This window comes from Bos grunniens, chromosome 7 (assembly GCF_055505025.1).
Source record: "Bos grunniens cultivar Pamir isolate PY7600 chromosome 7, Bosgru_T2T1.0, whole genome shotgun sequence".
NCBI classification, from domain to species: domain Eukaryota; kingdom Metazoa; phylum Chordata; class Mammalia; order Artiodactyla; family Bovidae; genus Bos; species Bos grunniens.
This window is the reverse complement of record NC_141171.1, coordinates 95,955,886-95,976,577: the sequence shown is the minus strand read 5'-3', so window position 1 is coordinate 95,976,577 and position 20,692 is coordinate 95,955,886. Positions and strand designations below refer to the sequence as shown.

Genomic DNA, 20,692 nt, shown 5'->3' with positions numbered 1-20,692 from the left:
TCCTTTTATGGGCTTCTCTGGTGGCTCAGATGGTAAAGAGTCTGCCTGCAGTGTGGGAGACCCGGGTTCAATCCCTGGGTCAGGAAGATGCCTCGGAGAAGGAACTGGCAACCCACTCCAGTATCCTTGCCTGGAAAATCCCTTGAATGGAGGTTCCTTTATGTGCCCTGTCCCCCGTACCTGGAATTTCTCTTCCTCTTCACCTGTTCAAGCTGTTCAAGTCCTACAAAGGCAATTCCATCACCATGGCCTCAGTGCCTCCTCCCACAGACCTCAATCACCATGAATTGTTTCCTCCTGAATACATCTCTGCTGCATTGTTTAAAATTCACCATGTAGCCCTAGCATCATCCTTATCTGTACACATTTATCTGTTCCAGTCCCAAATTTAAAAGGTCTTAACATCAGAACCCAAGTCTTATTCATCATCTTTTCAGCCATGGTGGAATCCAGATATTATTGAGAATCAAGTGATTGCAGTACATTCTGACCATAATGAGTACTGAGATCCTATCTTCCCCTCGTATTCCCAGTACAATAAACACTAGTCATGTTGATGAGTGAATACATGGGGAAAATAATGAGGAACTCTATGCAGTCTAGAAAGGTATTTAATATTTTGCACTCAATCTTTATTGTCATTCATAATTTTGTCCAAGATTGAACCCATGTTCAGTAGTTAAATGGTTGTTTTTATGTCAAAAGCAATGGAATATAGAACTTTCTCCAAAAAAGTGGACGCTGACCATGCTGAAGACAAGGCAGGTAGCCAGAGGGACACACACACACAGATGAACTGTAGTGTCATAAAAATTGAAGGAGAAGATATTTTCCTATCATAAGTAAACTAGCAGGAGAGCATTTTGTAGGACCCTTTAGATGGAAGTAAAATCTTCTTAGTGAAAAGGATGCCAAATTCTACATAAGCTAACAGAAACAGCTGATGCAGACTCAGATATGCTTGTTAATGATATTACAAGAGAGTAAAATCTCAAGCGAACCAGTGTGGGACATAGAAGCATATCAACAGAACCTGGGTCAAGAAAGAAGAAAAAATCTTACTGGGAAAAGAACTAAGACTATCCCTGGCTATGTTCAAGCCAACAGAGCCTTTTAAGTTCTTCAGTGAGTATATACTTCAAATTACTATTGAAAGGTTGTTGTTGAATCACGTGAATACACCAGGATTCTTGGCCCCCGGAGGAGAAGAATTCAATCCGGGGCCTGAGACGAGGCTTGATCGCTCAGAGCTTTTGTGTAATAAAGTTTTATTAAAGTATAAAGGAGATAGAGAAAGCTTCTGACATAGGCATCAGAAGGGGGCAGAAAGAGTACCCCCCTGCTAGTCTTTAGCTGGATGTTATATAGTCACTAGCAGTCTGTTAATGAAAGAAAGGAGTGTCTTAAAATTCAGAATGGCACCAGGCCCCTCACCCATAAGATGCATTTTGGGATAATCTTGGCACCAAATGGTTTATCCTGGGCCATAAAATGATTAACTTGAATCTTGAAGAAGGGCAGACCACCATACAAATAGTTTCATTTACATAGATTAGGGGAACAATATCCATACTGGTTTGTCAAGTAGGTTCTGGGCCAAGAGGCAGAACCGACTTGGAGACAGAGTTTGGGGTAAAGGCATAGTACATTAGCATAGCTTAAGACAAACATTTCCATAAGAAAAAGGCATTGGTTATCTCTAGACTCGAGAATAGCTAACTTCAGGCGAAGCCGGGTGTCATTATGGCAACACAGTATTTTAAGAGAAACCTCCCTTTAAATTTGTATAGAGAAGGAAAAAATATTGCTAGTTTGTTTCCTCCTGCCGCTTAAGAGAGATAAAAATGTCTGACACTTGCAGGCTATTTCCTCTATTTGGAGACCCCTGGCCTTCCTGCCTGTTACCCTCTCACTATCAGAAACTCACTGATCATGCTGAATGAAAAAGGATAGGGGCACAGAGGGACCAGCTCAGAGAGAGTGGCTGGCTCATCAATATGCCTCACCAGAGGGGACAGTAGCCAAGACTCCCTGCCCCCAGATATCATTTAGGGGAGAATCACCAGGTTTCAGCTCCAGGATTTTTTTTTTTTTCTTTCTGTATTTTAATGGCTGAACAAGACTCAGAAAAAATACATTCTTTCTTTGGGTAGTATTAATATCACTCAATACATCCTTGTCTTTTTTCTTTTTAATCTAAAGAAACATCTTACTGACGTGCTAGCCTTCATACGATGTGGCATATTTCTTTTCTCGTTTCTGATAGACAAATCAGAGTAATATTGATATTCCAGGGGCCATGTTCCCGTTCCCACATAATTCCTCTGCATTTGCAGTAACTGGCCACAGGGGTGGGCACAGGACAAAGGCTACCTGGGCCATAATCCCTCGCTTCCCTGACCATAGCAATCGGCTCAAGGAGTAAGACAAAGTCAAGGAAATCAGAGTCCCTCCCTGTGTTTTTCAAACTGGGTTGGGAGGAAAAACCCTTTGTTTCTTGCTTGATTAGGAGGCTGTATGAAGCTCAGAGGTACCAGCATCTATGGTTCTAGCCTAGTCCTAGGACAGACTGACTTCAACATGCACACAGAGGCAGAGAGAGCTGGTGACATAGAACCCTTGGCTCCAGCAGCCCCAGAGAGTATTCCTTCCGATTCCATGAAAAATCCTCCAATAAACCCTCCCCTATCAACTTTGTTTTCTCTTAATTGGGTCTGATTTAGATTTCTGCCTCTTGGAACCAAAAAGAGTCCTGATAAATATATAATCCATCATGTACTGATCTCAAAATTTAAGTCTCAGACGGCAATTTTACTTCTCCTGTCCCGAACTGGCAATGTCTAGAGAACAAACACCACTCGGTCCCCGTCATCACACTTCAGAAATTGATACACTGTCCTTTTCTCTGGCCCTTGGACATGCCAGGCTGCTTTCTTTTTCCAGGCCTTTGCACTTGCTGTTTGCTTTGCCTAGAAGGACTCTCCCCAGCTACTTTTATGCTTGGCACGTTCTCCGTATGTGAGTCGCATTCAAAGGCCAGTTTCTGGAGTAGGTTTTCCCTGGCCACCTTAAACAAAGCTGTCGAGGAAATTTACCTGCCGACCCTGTTTATTTCCTTTATATATATACATCCTAATATGAACTTGTCTTGTTTGTTTGCTACCCATCTTCCTCACTTCAGCTTTCCAAGGGCGGCACCCTTTTCTGACACTGCCTGTCTCATTCCCAATGCCCAGCCTGCAGTCAACACATAAACATTTCTGAAATGTTAAGTGAAGACATAGTTTCGCTCACTGCATATAAGTATCGTTGAGGTAACCTGTTATATGGACTGCATGCATTTTGAACAGTTCTCACGCCATGTACGTTTTGCCCATTCTCAGCGCCCCCTGGCTCCCCCGTGAAGTTCTGAGTCAGCTCACTCCTCTGGATGCTCTCACGTATAGACCCCGAGACCCCACCTGACGTCACAGGTGGGATTCTGCCGCTCAGAGTGGAGAGGCTGGGTCTGGTGGCCTCTCATAAAGGGACTTGTCTGCTGCCCAGAAGAGTCTGAAGCTAAACCCAGAGCGTCCAGCCGGGAGTTCACGGGGAACCTGGCTGAAGGCATCACTTACTGCAGTTTTTTAATTAAGACACTAGGTGGCAGATGACTATGCTCTTGGAGACAAATGAGCAATTAGCATTATAATGCTTAAGAAACCATGGATAACTTTCTCTGGTGACATTAATGTCACCAGGAATTATAATCATTTGACAGGATGGTAAGAATTATGACTGGGGCTTTGGCCTGAGCCTATGAAGGGTAGGATATATTCTGAAACATTTTACTTTCAGATTCACGAAGGAAATGTACAGCATGGAAAAATTAAAAGACTAATCTAGCAGAGAGATTTATATCAGCTACAGGGGACCACCGAGAGAGCTAATGTCTATATAGCAAGGCTAAAATTGCTATTTGCACTGTAATAAGAATTCTGTACCTTTTGAATTAATAATCTAATTTAGCAAATAATTGATCACATCTTTCTCTTTCTGTTCTCTTTTCTACTTAAACACCAGGGAGTGTTTCTTTTCTTTTTTTTTTTTTTTAAAGTCTTTCAAATAGAAACTGATCAGGGAATCCATTGTTTCCCTGGTAACCTTCTATGCACAGTCCTGGGCTTGGAAAGCCTTTATTTTCTGCCAAGGCCACAGTGCATGGCAGAAAACAATTGGAGGGACACATGCAAAAGTGGATTGCATTGGTATTTCTTTTAATTAATCACAAATAAAATGCTCAGATCGCCTGCTATTAAATTAAGAAAACAGAATACAAAATACAATAAACACAAGAAATCCCAATACATAGATTTCCTTTTCATGTGCAGTCATTAAAGAATGGCAGCAAGGAAAGAGATGAGAGGAGAGGCAGCCAGAGAAGGAAGAGGGTGAAAGAGTGAGGGAATGAGAGGTAGTGAAGGGAGTGGGGTGGGGGGACATTGACACAGAAGGGGAAACCAGAGGGAGAAGGAATGCAAAGAGGCAGAGAGAGAGGAGAGTCACACAGGGAAGATAAATCATAGAGGGAGGTGGGGAGCAGGAACAGAAAACTGTAAGGAAAGCCGAGGAACACAGAGAGGAGGAGGAAAAATCCAGAGGAGGAGGAGCAGGGGAGACGTCTAACAGGTTTCCAAATGTTTTCATCAGCGCCTATTTCTCCAGGGCTTCCTTATCTTCAAACTTCAGAAACGAAAAAAGGAAAAAAAAAAAATCACCTGTTATTTGCTGCCCTTTGAGATGTTTATTAATCAGTGAATCATTGTTTACTGCTCTTTGACCACCCTAATACTTAAGCCTCGGGAGTCTTGCTTGGGATAGATGTGAATGAGCCTCTCGTAGGTTGCAAGGACCAGAGAGAGGCTCGGGTTGAGTCAGAGGATTAGAGAGTGTGGAAGGGATCTGCAGAGATGCAAGGAAAACAGGAACCATGTGTAGACAGGCTCTTCAGAAAAAAATCAGATCTGGAGGATCTTTTAGGTGAGAACACTCTGACAGCTCAGTTGGTAAAGAATCGGCCTGCAATGCAGGAGACCCCAGTTCGATTCCTGGGTTGGGAAGATCCGCTGGAGAAGGGATAGGCTACCCACTCCAGTATTCTCAGGCTTCCCTGGTGGCTCAGCTGGTAAAGAATCCGCCTGCAGGTGTGGGAGGCCTGGGTTTGGTCCCTGGGTTGGGAAGATCCCCTGGAGAAGGGAAAGGCTACCCGCTCCAGTATTCTGGCCTGGAGACTTCCATGGACTGTATAGTCTATGGGGTCGCAAAGAGTCAGACGACTGAGTGTCATTCACTTGCACTGTTCGAGCCACCACATGTCCTGTCGCTAGGTCAGCAGCACAGATCTCCTGTTCTTTCTTGGCTTCTTCTCCATTCCTGTCACTTCACTTTTCAGCTCTGCATCTGCAATTCTCCCCATTATCCACCATTTTCTCTCTGTCTCTGGACTCAAACTGGGTACGGCAGAATATCCAGGTGTGGTCATCACCACCCACTTAGGGTGCCCTTAGGGGCAGAACTTTTTCTTGAGGCCATTTCAGAGAATGGCGGGCCTTGGGTTAGGTGTTCACTCATGGTTCAAGTAAGTCTCATCAGGATAAGAAGGACTAGGAGGTACATGTATGTGAGAGACCTTTCTGTATTACGGAGCCGGTAGGGCAGCAATCCAGAAAGGGAAGGGATAAAACCAAAAGGCACACTGGTTGGTAGGACCAGTGCATCCCAGGCTTGCCCATCAATCATATATTTTTTTTTTTTGGTGGGGGTTGGGGGGCAGATATGGCTTCAGCACTGCCCACATTGTACTAAACCTACTTAAACCTCACAAACCCAGGGCCAAGTTTAGCCACTACAACCAGGAGATATAACATGAATCACTTCAAACCTAAGTGTTTGAAACACTTTGAATGTTTTTGAAACCTAAGCCCAATGAAGCAATAATGCAGAATGTTTTGAGTAGAGGGAAAGGGGAAATACAGGAAATGAAGAAGCTGTTTGGGAGAAAGAGAAGGGAAAGAAAAGAGATTTTTCTCTGGTGAGAGAGGGAGGGAGGTCTGTGGACCTACCTGCGCCCACATCTGAACCCAAGGGGGTGGCAATACTTCAGAGATGACGGATCAGGACACCTTGGGAGGGGGGTTTCCAGCCTCTGCAAGCATTTCCGTGCCTCCCATGAGGCTGGCTTCAAGCTTGGGGACTCTGACAGACCACTCCGGATTTAAGCAACGCAGCTGTCATGGTGTCCTTGATGGCTTGAGGGATGAAGACCCCAGAAAGGCAGATAGAAAACAGATGTTACAGGATACTGCAGGCTTCCGGGTACTCATCAGACCTGAATAGGAAGCCAGTTCCAATATTACCTGACGTGAATTCCCTGACAGCTTGGGAAGATGTTTGCTTAAATTCATATTTCATTTGATTTATAGGAAATAAACCAATAGAGATATTTTTGAATCTCTGAGTTTAGAGACTGAAAATTGTACCACTTGAACATTTTTAAGCCTGGGGAACAGATTGGGACACTACTCTTCAAAGTCCTAAGTTAAGATAGGCCTTGGTCAAATCATGATTTTTACCTTGTCTGTTTGGTGGCTTAAGATTTTTCTATAAACACAAGCATACCTCTAGAAGTCTCACAAAAGTTCTGTATCAATGATTTCTTATTCTTCTTGAGATGCTACAGCAAACACGCCCTAGATTAGGTAGCTTGTAAACACCAGAAGACTCTTGAGAGTCCCTTGGACTGCAAGGAGATTGATCCAACCAGTTCATCCTAAAGGAAATAAGTCCTGAATATTCATTGGAAGGACTGGTGTTGAAGCTGAAACTCTAATACTTTGGCCACCTGATGCGAAGAGCTGACTCATTTGAAGAGAGTCTGATGCTGGGAGAGATTGAAGGCAGGAGGAGAAGGGGACGACAGAGGATGAGATGGTTAGATGGCATCACTGACTCAATGGACATGAGTTTATGCAAGCTTTGGGAGTTAGTGATGGACAGGGAGGCCTGGCATGCTGCAGTCCATGGGGTCGCAAAGAGTTGGACACAACTGAGTGAACTGAAACACCAGACATTCATTTCCCACAGGACTACTACAGGCCAGAAGTCCAAGACCAGGGTGCCAACATGCTCAGGTTCTGGTGAGAGCCCTCTTCTGGGATGCAGATAGTCAAGTCACACTTGTATCCTCCCATGGCCCAGAGCAGAAAGGGGAGCACCTCTCTCATGACTCTTATAAGGTCACTAATCTCATTCATGGGGCTTCCCAGGTGGCACAGTGATAAAGAATCCACCTACCAATGCAGGAGATGTTGGTTTGATCCCTGGGTTAGGAAGATCCCCCAGAGGAGGAAATGGCAACCCACTCCAGTATTCTTGCCTGGAAAAATCCCATGGACAGAGAAGCCTGGCGGGCTACAGTATACGAGGTCACAAAAAGTCGGACAGGACTTAGCAACTGAGCACTAATTCCAGTCATGAGGGTTCCACCCTCATTACCTCCCAAAGGTACCTCCTAATACCACCACCTCCTAATACCACCACCTCCTAATACCACCACCTCCTAACACCACCACCTCCTAATACCATCACCTCCTAATACCACCACCTCCTAATACCACCACCTCCTAATACCACCACCTGGTAGGCTTTCGACATAGGTGTTTCGGAAAGACCCAAACATTCGGTTCATAATAGTGACCATCATCACTTTTTCTCATAGAAAAATAGGAGCAGTATTTATTGGCTTGCTCTGTGGCACCCAGCCCACGTGGCCCAGCTCAGAGAGAAAGAAAGTAAGCAGAGCCAAGCCATGGCCTGTCTTCCCAAAGATCAAGGCTGTTGTCCTAGAGAAAGCACAGCTGGGAGGGAAGCTGGTTTCCCACTTGTTTTTTCCAGTGGTGGCACGGCTGGGATGTGACCATCCTTTTCGGTCCTGAACATGATGGAGGCTGAGTGCAGGGAACTGGCTGGCCTGTGTGCAGATTTAGGGCTCTTTCTCAACTTGTGTGGGGAGAAATACTTGGGACAAAGGCAAAAAAAAAAAAAAAAAGGGTCTTTTGTCATTTCACTTGGGACAAGGAAATATACAGCAAAAATAGAGCATATTTTCCTGTAGGCCGACTGTAAGCTCTCCTTAGGCATACAAGCTTATTTATAGAACAGAGTTTTGCCATGTCTGGACAGCTAGTCTAACCAATTCTCATCAAGCCAGTTGCACAAGTTCCTGTTACGATGGATTCCCATAAAATAACTCTCTGGGCTGAGCATCTCTGGGGAATGTGAAGGACGATATTGACTCAGGGATGGGAGACATGAGCTCAGCTGGTGCACCGCGGCTTCCCCCACCTGCAGCTGCGTCGCCTCCTTCCTCCAGCCTTCTCTCCCTGTTCCCTGCCCCTTCCATGCCTCCGGATGCCCACTGGGATGACTCAATGCTAGTGCCGAACTACATCACTGCTCTGCTCCTCACTGTATTCATTCATAGAGGGATGATGTCTACTTACCCGGATTACAATGAGGCTGAATAAAATAGCACATATGAATGTCCTTGCACAGAGCGGACACTGGATAATTATTCAGTAGGAAATAAGGACAAGAAAAGGCAGTAGTTTGAGTGCTACCCAGCACATGGAAAGATAAATCACTCGATGGAAGGTTTATCGGGTGGTAGGACGTGAGGAGGGTGAGTCAGAGCAAACTAATGAAGGAGGGTGATGTTGGAAGTTGCAGGCTTGTCACTGCTGCTGCTGACGTTATTTGAAAGAGACAGAAGGCTACATCTCCAGCCGGTGTTAATTAGTGGAGCTCCCTAGGCATTCTATGTACCTGGGATGGTAAACCCTCATGTCCTGCTTGAGACCAACTCCTGTTTGTATAATTACCTCCTGACAGCCAGCCCTCAGCTGTACAGTTTTTACAAAAAGATAGCATCTCTTCTATTGTACTCACTGTAATTAGCCTTTCACAAAGGGGATGAGGAAAAGGTGACAGGATGCAATGGGGTCCCCTTCTCTCTTAGGGCAGATGGGTGAATTCTTGGGAAAACTGTGGCATTAGAAAGATTTAAGAATGCATGAATATTAAAAGGTGTCCTGAAAGTATTTTTCATATTGTTTTCTGATATGGTCTTCATCACAATAATAACTATGAGGTCATGGACCCTAGAAGTAAAAAATGGTGCTATCCTGACTGTCAACATCTGATGCAGACTGAATTATGTCACCCCCCCCCCCAACCCCCATTCGTATTTTGGAGCGCTAAAAGCTGTGTTTTCCAGTGGTCATGTATGGATGTGAGAGTTGGACTATAAAGACAGCTGAGCGCTGAAGAATGGATGCTTTTGAACTGTGGTGTTGGAGAAGACTCTTGAGAGTCCCTTGGACTGCAAGGAGATCCAACCAGTCCATCCTAAAGGAAATCAGTCCTGAATATTCATTGGAAGGACTGATGCTGAAGCTGAAACTCCCATACTTTGGCCACCTGATGTGAAGAACTGACTCATTTGAAAAGACCCTGATGCTGGGAAAGATTGAAGGAGGGAGGAGAAGGAGACAACGGAGGATGAGATGATTGGATGGCATCACTGACTCAATGGACAAGAGACTGAGTAAGCTCTGGGAGTTGGTGATGGACAAGGAAGCTTGGCGTGCTGCAATTCATGGGGTTGCAAATAGTCAGACGTGACTGAGTGACTAAACTGAACTGAACCCCCAGTGTGACTGTATTTGGAGACAGGCTCTTGAAGGAGGATTAAAGCCCAGTGAGATCATAAGGGTGGATCTGATAGGACGGGGGTCCTGTCAGAAGAGACACAAGGGACGTCTCTCTCCACACGCACAAAGAGGAAAAGCTCCGTGAGGTCACAGTGGCAAGGCAGCTTTTGGCAAGCCAGGAAGAGAGACCTTGCCCCAAACCAAACTCCCAGCACTTGACCTATCCCAGACCTGCTGGCACCCAAGGGCTCGGGACACTGGGCTGTGGGCTGACTGGGGTGAGGTCGAAGCCCCCTCTGTGATCTGTGTGGAGGAGGGAAGAGGGTCTCAGCAAGTTCTATCACTCACTTGGTTGCATCTGGTTTTACTTGGCATAGCCCTTTGATTGTAAAGGGCTAAGCATCTTAGTCCGTGTTCTTCAGCACCTCTGTGAGCTTCCCATTGCTGCTGTAACAGATTAGCACACTCTCAGTGGCTTAACATGACACAGATTTATTCTCTTATGGTTTCGAAGGTTAGAAAGTCAAAAATCAGTCTGACTGCTAACGTCAAGGTGGTCACAGGGGTTCCCCCTGGAGGGTCTGAGGGGGAATCTGTTTCCTTGCTTTCTGTGCTTTTGGTAGCTGCCTGCATTCCTTAGTTTGACGTTGTTTCCTCTATCTTCAAAGCACATCACTCCAATCTCTGCTTCTCTCTCCTCTGACCTGGCTGGCATCTGTCTTCTAAGGGCTGCTGTGAATTGCCCTGAGCTCACACAGATAATCAGCCCACCTCATAATCGGATCTCATCTGCTGTTCTTCTTGCCACGTGAGCTAATGTTCGCAGGTTCTAGGACATGGCCATGTATGGAGGAGTGTCAGCCTACACACCGGCCTCCCCAGGGTTCCATACTCCCAGGCAGAGATCCTTTATGGAGATCACCGCCACAGAGATCAGCTTCCTGTGGGTTTATTACAGCCTTCCTGCCTGGACTGAGTCTCTCTAATATTCAGGTCTCGTGCCACCTCCTCCTGGAAGCCTTCACTCACTCCTCCAATCCACTTTGATGTTCATACTACTTAAAAAGTGAACTTCATTATTTGGCTCTAATGTGTTAGGCTGCTGCTGCTGCTAAGTCACTTCAGTCGTGTCCAACTCTGTGCGACCCCATAGATGGCAGCCCACCAGGCTCCCCCATCCCTGGGATTCTCCAGGCAAGAACACTGGAGTGGGTTGCCATTTCCTTCTCCAGTGCATGAAAGTGAAAAGGGAAAGTGAAGTCGCTCAGTCGTGTCCGACTCTTAACGACCCCATGGACTGCAGCCTACTAGGCTCCTCCATCCATGGGATTTTCCAGGCAAGAGTACTGGAGTGGGGTGCCATTGCCTTCTCCAGTGTTAGGCTGAGTTCAACCCTATTTTGTTTTGCGTGTGTTTGTTTTCTTTCTGCAACTAAACTGTAAGTTTCCTATCTAAGTTCTGTGCATATCCCCTGCTTTCTTCCCCTCCATTCCTTAAACAATGTCTTTAGCCTCTAGGTCTCCTTCTCAGCTGGACTCACCGATGCCCACAGGGTCTGAGCCACTCCCCAACTAAGTACCCGAACCCACCATGGTCCCTGCTTGTTCGTTCCCCATATTCCATCCTTGGCCTTGGTTGTGGGTCAGTTTCCTGCTTTGGTCCTGTCTGAGATACTGTTCTGAGAACCTTCCTGAATTGTTGAAACTTCTGTGACTCCACTGCCTTCCAAGACCAGGGTCCTGATCCTTTCAGTTGTCCTTCCTGGGACCTGCGGTTCTGCTGTTGAGTCTCTATCTCCCTGGTGACCAGGCCCCAGGTCTACGCACACAAACACTCCAGACAATACCTGCTTGATAGGAATCTGGGGGCTTGGGCTACAGCCTGGCCTTGAGGCTGAAGCCAGACCATTTACCAGGATTTTTCCACCTCACCCTGAGTTGCCCATGCAGGAATCATGCTTTTCTCTGTGTACATAGACATCCACTTTGGTATCTTAGGCAGATCTCCCGGCCCCTGGCCCCTGTGATGCTGCATGTATATACATATCTCCTGTGAGCATTAAGTCCTCACCATTTATCCTGTTTCTGGGAGGAAGCAGCCAGACCTCATGATGGACTCTTAGATATAATGTGGCTCTCTCACACACCTAGCACAGATACAGCAGATGTTCAAAACCAGCACCAACTGATTGGGGGTTTGGTTTTCTCCTCCCTACCTCATATTGGCACCTTGAAGACAAAAGGTACTTTGTCAGGCACTCCTTCAGGGCTTCCCTGGTGGCTCAGAGGGTAAAGCATCTGCCCACAACACAGGAGACCTGGGTTCGATCCCTGGGTCAGGAAGATCCCCTGGAGAAGGAAATGGCACCCCACTCTAGTACTCTTGCCTGGAAAATCCCATGGACAGAGAAGCCTGGTAGGCTACAGTCCATGGGGTCGCAAACAGTCGGACACGACTGAGCAACTTCACTTTCTTTCACTTTCATTCTGGTATGAGAGTTGTTTATTTTGTTGCTCCTTTTCTAGAAACATTAAGATTAGCCACAGTTGCCTTTTAAAATTCATCATGTGAGAGTTTGCTTCGTGAAAGCAATAGGAATACTCAGGTGAAAAACACTCTCCCCCCTTCAGGAAACCCCTAATCTAATGAGGCACACAGATAAGGACAGCAGAGACTATGACTGGGTCAGCAGGGTCAGCTGCAGCATGAAAGTGTGAAACCTCTCATTAAAAAATCAGAATAAAAGTCCCCATTAACCCTATAATGTAAAGCTTCTTGCCACGCGTGTACTCTCTGCCTTTAGTGTCCTGGTGAATCAGTAAGGGATGGAAGTAAAGGGACTGTGGGCTGCCTACCTTTCCCTTTTTTCCCCTGTGCTATCATTTCTGGTGTGAGTGGTTGCTAACACAGGGACGTTGAGAAGAGTAGGAAGGAAGATAGGATTCCTTGCTCATTCTTCCTTGTTAGAACATCACTGGCTTCTTTCTGTCTTCAAAGCAAGTTCTAGCTGGAAAAGAAAGCATGTCCTTTTGGGCTTGTAAATACCACTGCTTACTCAGTAGTAGACGTGCATGCTCAGTTCCTGAGTCATGTCTAGTGACCCCATGGACTGTAGCCCACCAGGCTCCTCTGTCCATGGGATCTTCTAGGCAAGAATACTGGAGAGGGTTGCCATTTCCTTTTCCGGGGGAACTTCCTGACCCAGGGATCGAACCCATGTCTCTGACACCTCCCGCAACGGCAGGCAGATTCTTTACCACTGAGCCACCTAGGGAGTCCCAGAGTTGCCAACGTTTTAGGTGGATGGAGCTGCTTAAAGAATGACACACACACACTGCATGGGTGTCCTCTGCTCAGGGGTACATTCCCTTGTCCTATGGGAGTTCACTTCAAAACACAAATTTAAAGATGAAATTATCAGGAATTTCAAAGAGGTGATACCAGAGCGTGAGGTAAAGTACAGGGCCCTCCAGACAGCAGGGTTCTGTGTAAACTATACAGCTTGCACGGTCACAGGGCTGGTCTGAATTTCAAAATCCTATGAGAAATCCACGATCAAGACGTATACAGGGCTCCAGAGGAACAACTCAGTAGAAAGGAAGTAAAGAAGAGGACTTTCCAAGAGGGGTCGGCACTGGGGCTGAGGTCTCAAGGATGAGAAAGGTTTACCCAAGTGAACAGAGGAGGAGAAGCGCATTATAGCTGAAGAGACGGCAGGTGCAAAGAACGCGCGAGGCATCATAAAGCCCTGCACGTGTGGGGAACTCAGCTGATGATGTGGCTGGAATGCTGGTGGGCGTGAGATCGTAAAGGAAGCTGAGACTTAAGAAATACCATGACAATCACGTGAAAGAGTTTCAACTCTCCGTAAAGCGATGCAATTATCATTGGAGAAGTATAAGCAGAAAGGTGGCATTAAAAGATTTGTATTTGCAAATTTTCTCTCCGACAGCTACGTGGGTAACGGGTTGAAAAGAGGGAAACTGTACCTAGAGAAGTCAATTGGAGGCCACTGCTGTGCTCTGAGAGGCCAAGACTGTGGAATTCTTTAGTTTTGTCCCTTTAAAATTAAAAAATACACATATTAATTGAAAAAGGCCGACCCATACTAAGGAACAAGAGTTAAAATATTAACTGAAAAATTTACTAAAGCACAAGGCCATTTACAGCAATAACAATCGCAATGGAGTTGGGCTCTTATATCAATGTTGAAGCTGCCCTCTTCAAAGCACAGGACAAATATTTTGACAAATACAGCTTAGAGAAATGCTTTTTCTGATTTGCTCTTTATCGTATTATTCAGTGATCCTTCCGTTGCCATTGTCAAGGATTTACTGCTGAAAAAATTTATGCATGTTTTTGGCTCTGCTACTTTATCTTAAAGCAAGAGCTATGAACGACAAATCCGCCAGGCAGGAGCTATTGTTCCAACATCATGTGATTATTGTTTAAGTTCTGCTTATTTAACTATGTAAGGAGTTGGAGAACGCAACCAAACCTTGTCTCATCCTGGCTTCCCCACTGCTGAGTTGTCTCTGCCCGAGAGCATCGGCTTCCCTGGTGGCTCAGATGGTAAAGAGTCTGCCTGCAATGTGAGAGACCCAAATTCGATCCCTGGGTCGGGAAGATCCGCTGGAGACGGAAAGGCAACCCACCCCCTAGTATCCTTGCCTGGAAAATCTCGTGGACGGAGGAGCCTGCCAGGCTACAGTCCATGGGGTCGCAAAGTGTCGGACATGACTGAGTGATTTCACTCTCACTTTTTTTCTAAGAGCAGCGGTTTACTGCTTCTCTACACTTTCTGTCTCTAATCCTTCTCAGGAAAATATACCCCCATTAAATCTAATTCATCTGAGCTGCATTCTGTTGCCTTTCCAGGTAGCAGCGCACACAGCTAATGATGTGATCTGTGTGATGCCTGGGGGTCAGTGGGCAAGGTCGCCTGCACCTGCAGGGGCTGCCCCGGGTTCTGGCTGCGCCAGTCCCCACCCTCGGGTGGTCATTGCCTCCGTGCACCTGCAGACCATTTGCTGCACAGCAGCCTGCCTCACACATAAACAGGGACACTCTCTGCAATAAACATTCTTCAGCCCTTCCGAGTACCCACGTTCACTATATGCTGCTTCTCAAACGTTACTATGCTCATGCAACACCTGGGGGATTCATTAAAGAAGAGCATTCCACAGGTCTGAGACTCTGCATTTCCTACAAACTCCCAGACAACACCAGGTGGGTTCCTGAACCATACGCTATGTAACAAGGAGCTAGATAGCTCATTAACTCAGCTTGCTCTGGAAAAACAACAATATTTTGGAAATTTATGTGTGTGTGTTAGTCGCTCAGTCATGTCCGATTCTTTGCGATCCTGTGGACTGTAGCCCATCAGGCTCCTCTGTCCATGGAATTTTCCAGGCAAGAATACTGGAGTGGGTTGCCAAGCCCTTCTCCAGAAGATCTTCCCAATCTGGGGAATTGAACCGGGGTCTCCTGCATTCCAGGCAGATTCTTTACCCTCTGAGCCACCAGGGAAGCCTTGAAAAATTATAAAATTTCTTGATTTTTTAATATTAGTTACTACAGCGACTTCACACACACACACTAGATTAGTTACTAGAATGCCAGAAATAGTATAGGTAAAGTCCAAATTGTAAAGTCAAATTGTAGGTAAAGTCCAACACTCTTACTTGGCTAAGCCTGCCTCGGTTCTGTTATACACATCTAATTAGAAACTTCAAATTATTGTTCTTGGTAACACTCTTTTAAAACCCATGTAAAGTGATTATAACTGACAGTTCCTATTATAAGGAACACTTGTCTGGAGTGCAGAGGACTAAATTTGGCTTTCTTGTAATCAAAGAAAGATCCTTGTCAAAGAGAGGTGAGAGCTGGTTATTTAGCAAGACTCTTGTACTAGACTGAACATACTCAAAGAAACATAATTATGTTGAAAATTATTGTATTCTCATGGTCCTTGATGCAGATAAATTCTGCCATTAAAAGAATCCCTTAACCTAAAACAAAATATCCTTTCCTCCTAAGATTGTGACTAAACCATTTGCTCTAGAAACTGTTCCTGTTTCTTCCCAACTGTCAACAAATGCAGATTCAGATGAAATGTTCTATTTCCAAGTGGAAATAAATTTAATGGCAAATGTAAAAATGACTTTCAGACTAAGTGAAAAGTGGCATTTAATATAAACTCAATGGCTTTATAATTTCTTGAAAGAAGAAATGAATTCCCAAGACTCAAAACATTTTGAAAATGAAAACTTAAACCTCCTAGTTTTACACAAACCAGTTTTCAAATAATAAAAAGCACTGACACGCTATGAGACTGAAAGGAAATATATCTCTATTCAAATTCAAATTGTGGAAAATTGGGAATTTTTACAAAAGTGTTTATTTATATAAGACCCAAACACTTTACTTCAACCTCTTTGAAAAGTTTATGGAACATTTGGCAATTTAGTACATCAATTTTTGTAATATGAGCATTAGATGAATCTAAATTGATTCACAGGGAGTGAATTTAACATTACTTAGAAATCTACTATCTTTAAAGTATTGTAAATGAACTCACTGTTTCCTGAATGAAAAGGTCATTGGAAGGAAGGGTAGTTGAAGTAATAAGCTGGAAAAGCTGGAAAAGAAAACGTCTATCTTTACAACAAACAGGGAAGAAAAAAGAATATGTGGGAAGACAACTTAGTGATTCTGGAGGCCTAAAAAATTACTGCTTTCATTTTCAAATAAATTATGAAAGTGAAATGCAGAATTCCATTACCATTTTTATGGAGGTCTTCCTTCTATGTTGCTGCTGCTGCTGCTAAGTCGCTTCAGTCGTATCCGACTCTGTGCAACCCCATAGACGGCAGCCCACCAGGCTCCCCCGTCCCTGGGATTCTCCAGGCAAGAACACTGGAGTGGGTTGCCATTTCCTTCTCCAATGCATGAAAATGAAAAGTGAAAGTGAAGTCACTCAGTCGTGTCTGACTCTTCGTGACCCCATGGACTGCAGCCCACCAGGCTCCTCTGTCCAAGTGATATTCCAGGCAAGAGTACTGGAGTGGGGCACCATTGACTTCTCCTTCTATGCAGAGCTAAAAAATGGGGGTGGGACTTTCTCCATATGGGGTAACTGTTGATCAATTTCACACCAATCCTTTCTCAGAAAATTTCATTAAGAAATCATGGCACAAAATACTTTGACCATGGATGAGTAGTTTTATAGTCAATAAATTGTAGTACATGGTGTTTCACATTAGAGAAAAGGGCAATCAGATTTCATGCTTCTGAGTGTAAATGGATTACTCTCTTGGGATCTGAATATAAATAATTTTTCTGGCCATTTTACTGCACTTTCATCCAGTTGGTAAAAGCACCTTTTTCCTTATCGGCATTGAAATTATTAGACTTGGACAACTACAGGTATCAAATGGCAAAACCTCCTGAACTGCTATCTTATTTTAATGAAGAAAATATAAATTTAACATAGGTTAGAACATCTAACTTAATTGTATGTACAGGTTTTGGTTAATAAAAGAAATAACAGCATTCTAGAAGCTATTGTTTCCTCTGAAGTGATTACAGTTTAGGTAATTACACCCAGGTGGTGGCTGGATTGTGGAACAAAAGTCTGAACAGCTAGAGTTTCAATAAGGACAAGAAAGCTGAACTACACCTGTGACAAGCACTGTGCTATGTCTTCTACATTAAATACCGCAAGAAAGATTATATGTAAGAAAGACTACTTTCCATGAGAACTGAAGCTTTTCCGAAACAGCTAAGCAAATCTGCCAGAATATTCCTTATTTAAATACCATATGTTACTAGCAACAAAGAATACCCTCACCTTAGTGGTATCAGGAATTGATCTTCAGTGTTTCTCCATCAACAGTTTCCTCCTGATTGATCTCGAACTATTTCTTGAAGATGAAATCTCTTTGAACATGTCCACAGAGCTGAAATTGTCAGTAGATTTGCCATGTATCAGGATTCTTTAAGCTCAACATTCTTATTACTCATTTTCTACCCACTTTTCTGCTTAAAAGACAGATGTATTTAACAAGTCAAAGAAACAGCCATTTTGTTCTGTGCCCAAACTATTCTCTACTCACAAAGAGGACACTCAAAATATTTACCAACTTATATGTGCAGCAGCCAATCCAGAAATAATATTTCTAACAGTTTCTTCTTATACTTACCAGCAGGACTATTCTTTTACTAGTCAGAAGTCTTCATCAGTCTCCCCAGCCAACCACTTTCAATCCTAGGTCTTTACCCTTTGAAAGACAAAATGCATTATTATGTTGCTGCAACTCTAGGCACCTGCAATAGACCTTCTGTGCTACAGAGACAATGCCCCTGGCAGCTATAATGGGTTGCTATTAAATATAGGTTAATTTTGCTTTCTATACAAAGAGCTGCTTTACTAGCTGATGTGGTGAATTGAATGAGGGTCTTATTTTCTGAAAGCAAAACTCTATTGCTTAAATAACCAGAGCAATTATAGAAACAAATAACACTCTATGTTCAGTAATAGCTGAGGCAGCTTGACACAGTGAAAAGATCATAGGCTTTAAACTCTAATAAATCTTGGCTTGAAGGCAGCTTTCCTACCTCAATGATCTTGAGCTTGTTCTGTAATATGGAGATAAAAATACCTTAGGGTGTTTTGCTTGAGACTTACATGGTATACATAACGTATACAGAGGGCTTAACACAGTGACTGGCTAACATCATAGGTGCCTGGCCAGTTGGAGCTCTTATTATTCCTCTTCTTCTCTTCCCTTTCTGAATTAACCCCTGATTAATTCCTACTAGGTAGGCATGCTTTTAGTCCCTCTGCAGATTTTCACGAGACACTTGGAAGATGGGCCAGCCCTCTGAAAGTCCTAACTGTCTCTTAACTTTTAGATCCTCTATCAGAAACAGAATGCTGAGTGGAATTCATCATAGAACTGATCAGATCAGATCAGATCAGATCAGTCGCTCAGTCATGTCCGACTCTTTGCAACCCCATGAATCACAGTACACCAGGCCTCCCTGTCCATCACCAACTCCTGGAGTTTACTGAGACTCACGTCCATCGAGTGAATGATGCCATCCAGCCATCTCATCCTCTGTCGTTCCCTTCTCCTCTTGCCCCCAATCCCTCCCAGCGTCAGAGTCTTTTCCAATGAGTCAACTCTTCGCATGAGGTGGCCAAAGTACTGGAGTTTCAGCTTTAGCATCATTCCTTCCAAAGAAATCCCAGGGCTGATCTCCTTCAGAATGGACTGGTTGGATCTCCTTGCAGTCCAAGGGACTCTCAAGAGTCTTCTACAACACCACAGCTCAAAAGCATCAATTCTTCAGTGCTCAGCCTTCTTCACAGTCCAACTCTCACATCCATACATGACCACAGGAAAAACCATAGCCTTGACTAGACAAACCTTTGTTGGCAAAGTAATGTCTCTGCTTTTTAATATGCTATCTAGGTTGGACATAACTTTCCTTCCAAGGAGTAAGCATCTTTTAATTTCATGGCTGCAGTCACCATCTGCAGTGATTTTGGAGCCCAGAAAAATAAAGTCTGACCCTGTTTCCACTGTTTCCCCATCTGTTTCCCATGAAGTGATGGGACCGGGTGCCGTGATCTTCGCTTTCTGAATGTTGAGCTTTAAGCCAACTTTTTCACTCTCCACTTTCACTTTCATCAAGAGGCTTTCGAGTTCCTCTTCACTTTCTGCCATAAGGGTGGTGTCATCTGCATATCTGAGGTTATTGATATTTCTCCCAGCAATCTTGATTCCAGCTTGTGTTTCTTCCAGTCCAGCGTTTCTCATGATGTACTCTGCATATAAGTTAAATAAACAGGGTGACAATATACAGCCTTGACGTACTCCTTTTCCTATTTGGAACCAGTCTGTTGTTCCATGTCCAGTTCTAACTGTTGCTTCCTGACCTGCATACAAATTTCTCAAGAGGCAGATCAGGTGGTCTGGTATTCCCATCTCTTTCAGAATTTTCCACAGTTTATTGTGATCCACACAGTCAAAGGCTTTGGCATAGCGAATAAAGCAGAAATAGATGCTTTTCTGGAACTCTGTTGCTTTTTCCATGATCCAGCGGATGTTGGCAATTTGATCTCTTGTTCCTCTGCCTTTTCTAAAACCAGCTTGAACCTCAGGAAGTTCACGGTTCACATATTGCTGAAGCCTGGCTTGGAGAATTTTGAGCATTACTTTACTAGTGTGTGAGATGAGTGCAATTGTGCGGTAGTTTGAGCATTCTTTGGCATTGCCTTTCTTTGGGATTGGAATGAAAACTGACTTTTTCCAGTCCTGTGGCCACTGCTGAGTTTTCCAAATTTGCTGGCATATTGAGTGCAGCACTTTCACAGCATCATCTTTCAGGATTTGGAGTAGCTCAACTGGAATTCTATCACCTCCACTAGCTTTGTTTGTAGTGATGCTTTCTAAGGACCACGTGACTTCAAATTCCAGGATGTTTGGCTCTAGGTCAGTGATCACACCATCGTGATTATCTGGGTCATGAAGATCCTTTTTGTACAGTTCTTCTGTGTACTCTTGCCATCTCTTCTTAATATCTTCTGCTTCTGTTAGGTCCATACCATTTCTGTCCTTTATTGAGCCCATCTTTGCATGAAATGTTCCTTTGGTATCTCTGATTTTCTTGAAGAGATCTCTAGTTTTTCCCATTCTGTTGTTTTCCTCTATTTCTTTGCATTGATCGCTGAAGAAGGCTTTCTTATCTCTTCTTGCTGTTCTTTGGAACTCTGCATTCAGATGCTTCTATCTTTCCTTTTCTCCTTTGCTTTTTGCTTCTCTTCTTTTCACAGCTATTTGTAAGGCCTCCCCAGACAGCCATTTTGCTTTTTTGGCATTTCTTTTCCATGGGGGTGGTCTTGATCCCTGTCTCCTGTACAATGTCATGAACCT

The 20,692-nt window shown here is 44.2% G+C and overlaps 1 protein-coding gene across 2 annotated transcripts in view; it reads right to left on the bottom strand.

Annotated features, from left to right (window-relative positions):
* Positions 1-20,692, bottom strand: part of CAST (calpastatin) — a 770,242-nt gene that overhangs the window by 194,960 nt on the left and 554,590 nt on the right. For both annotated transcript variants that reach the window (XM_086413227.1, XM_086413228.1), the window contains 2 exons: positions 17,954-18,031; positions 17,602-17,710 (listed from right to left, as the gene is read on the bottom strand). The gene's annotated coding sequence lies outside the window, so the exon portion shown is untranslated. The remainder of the gene's footprint in view (positions 1-17,601; positions 17,711-17,953; positions 18,032-20,692) is intronic.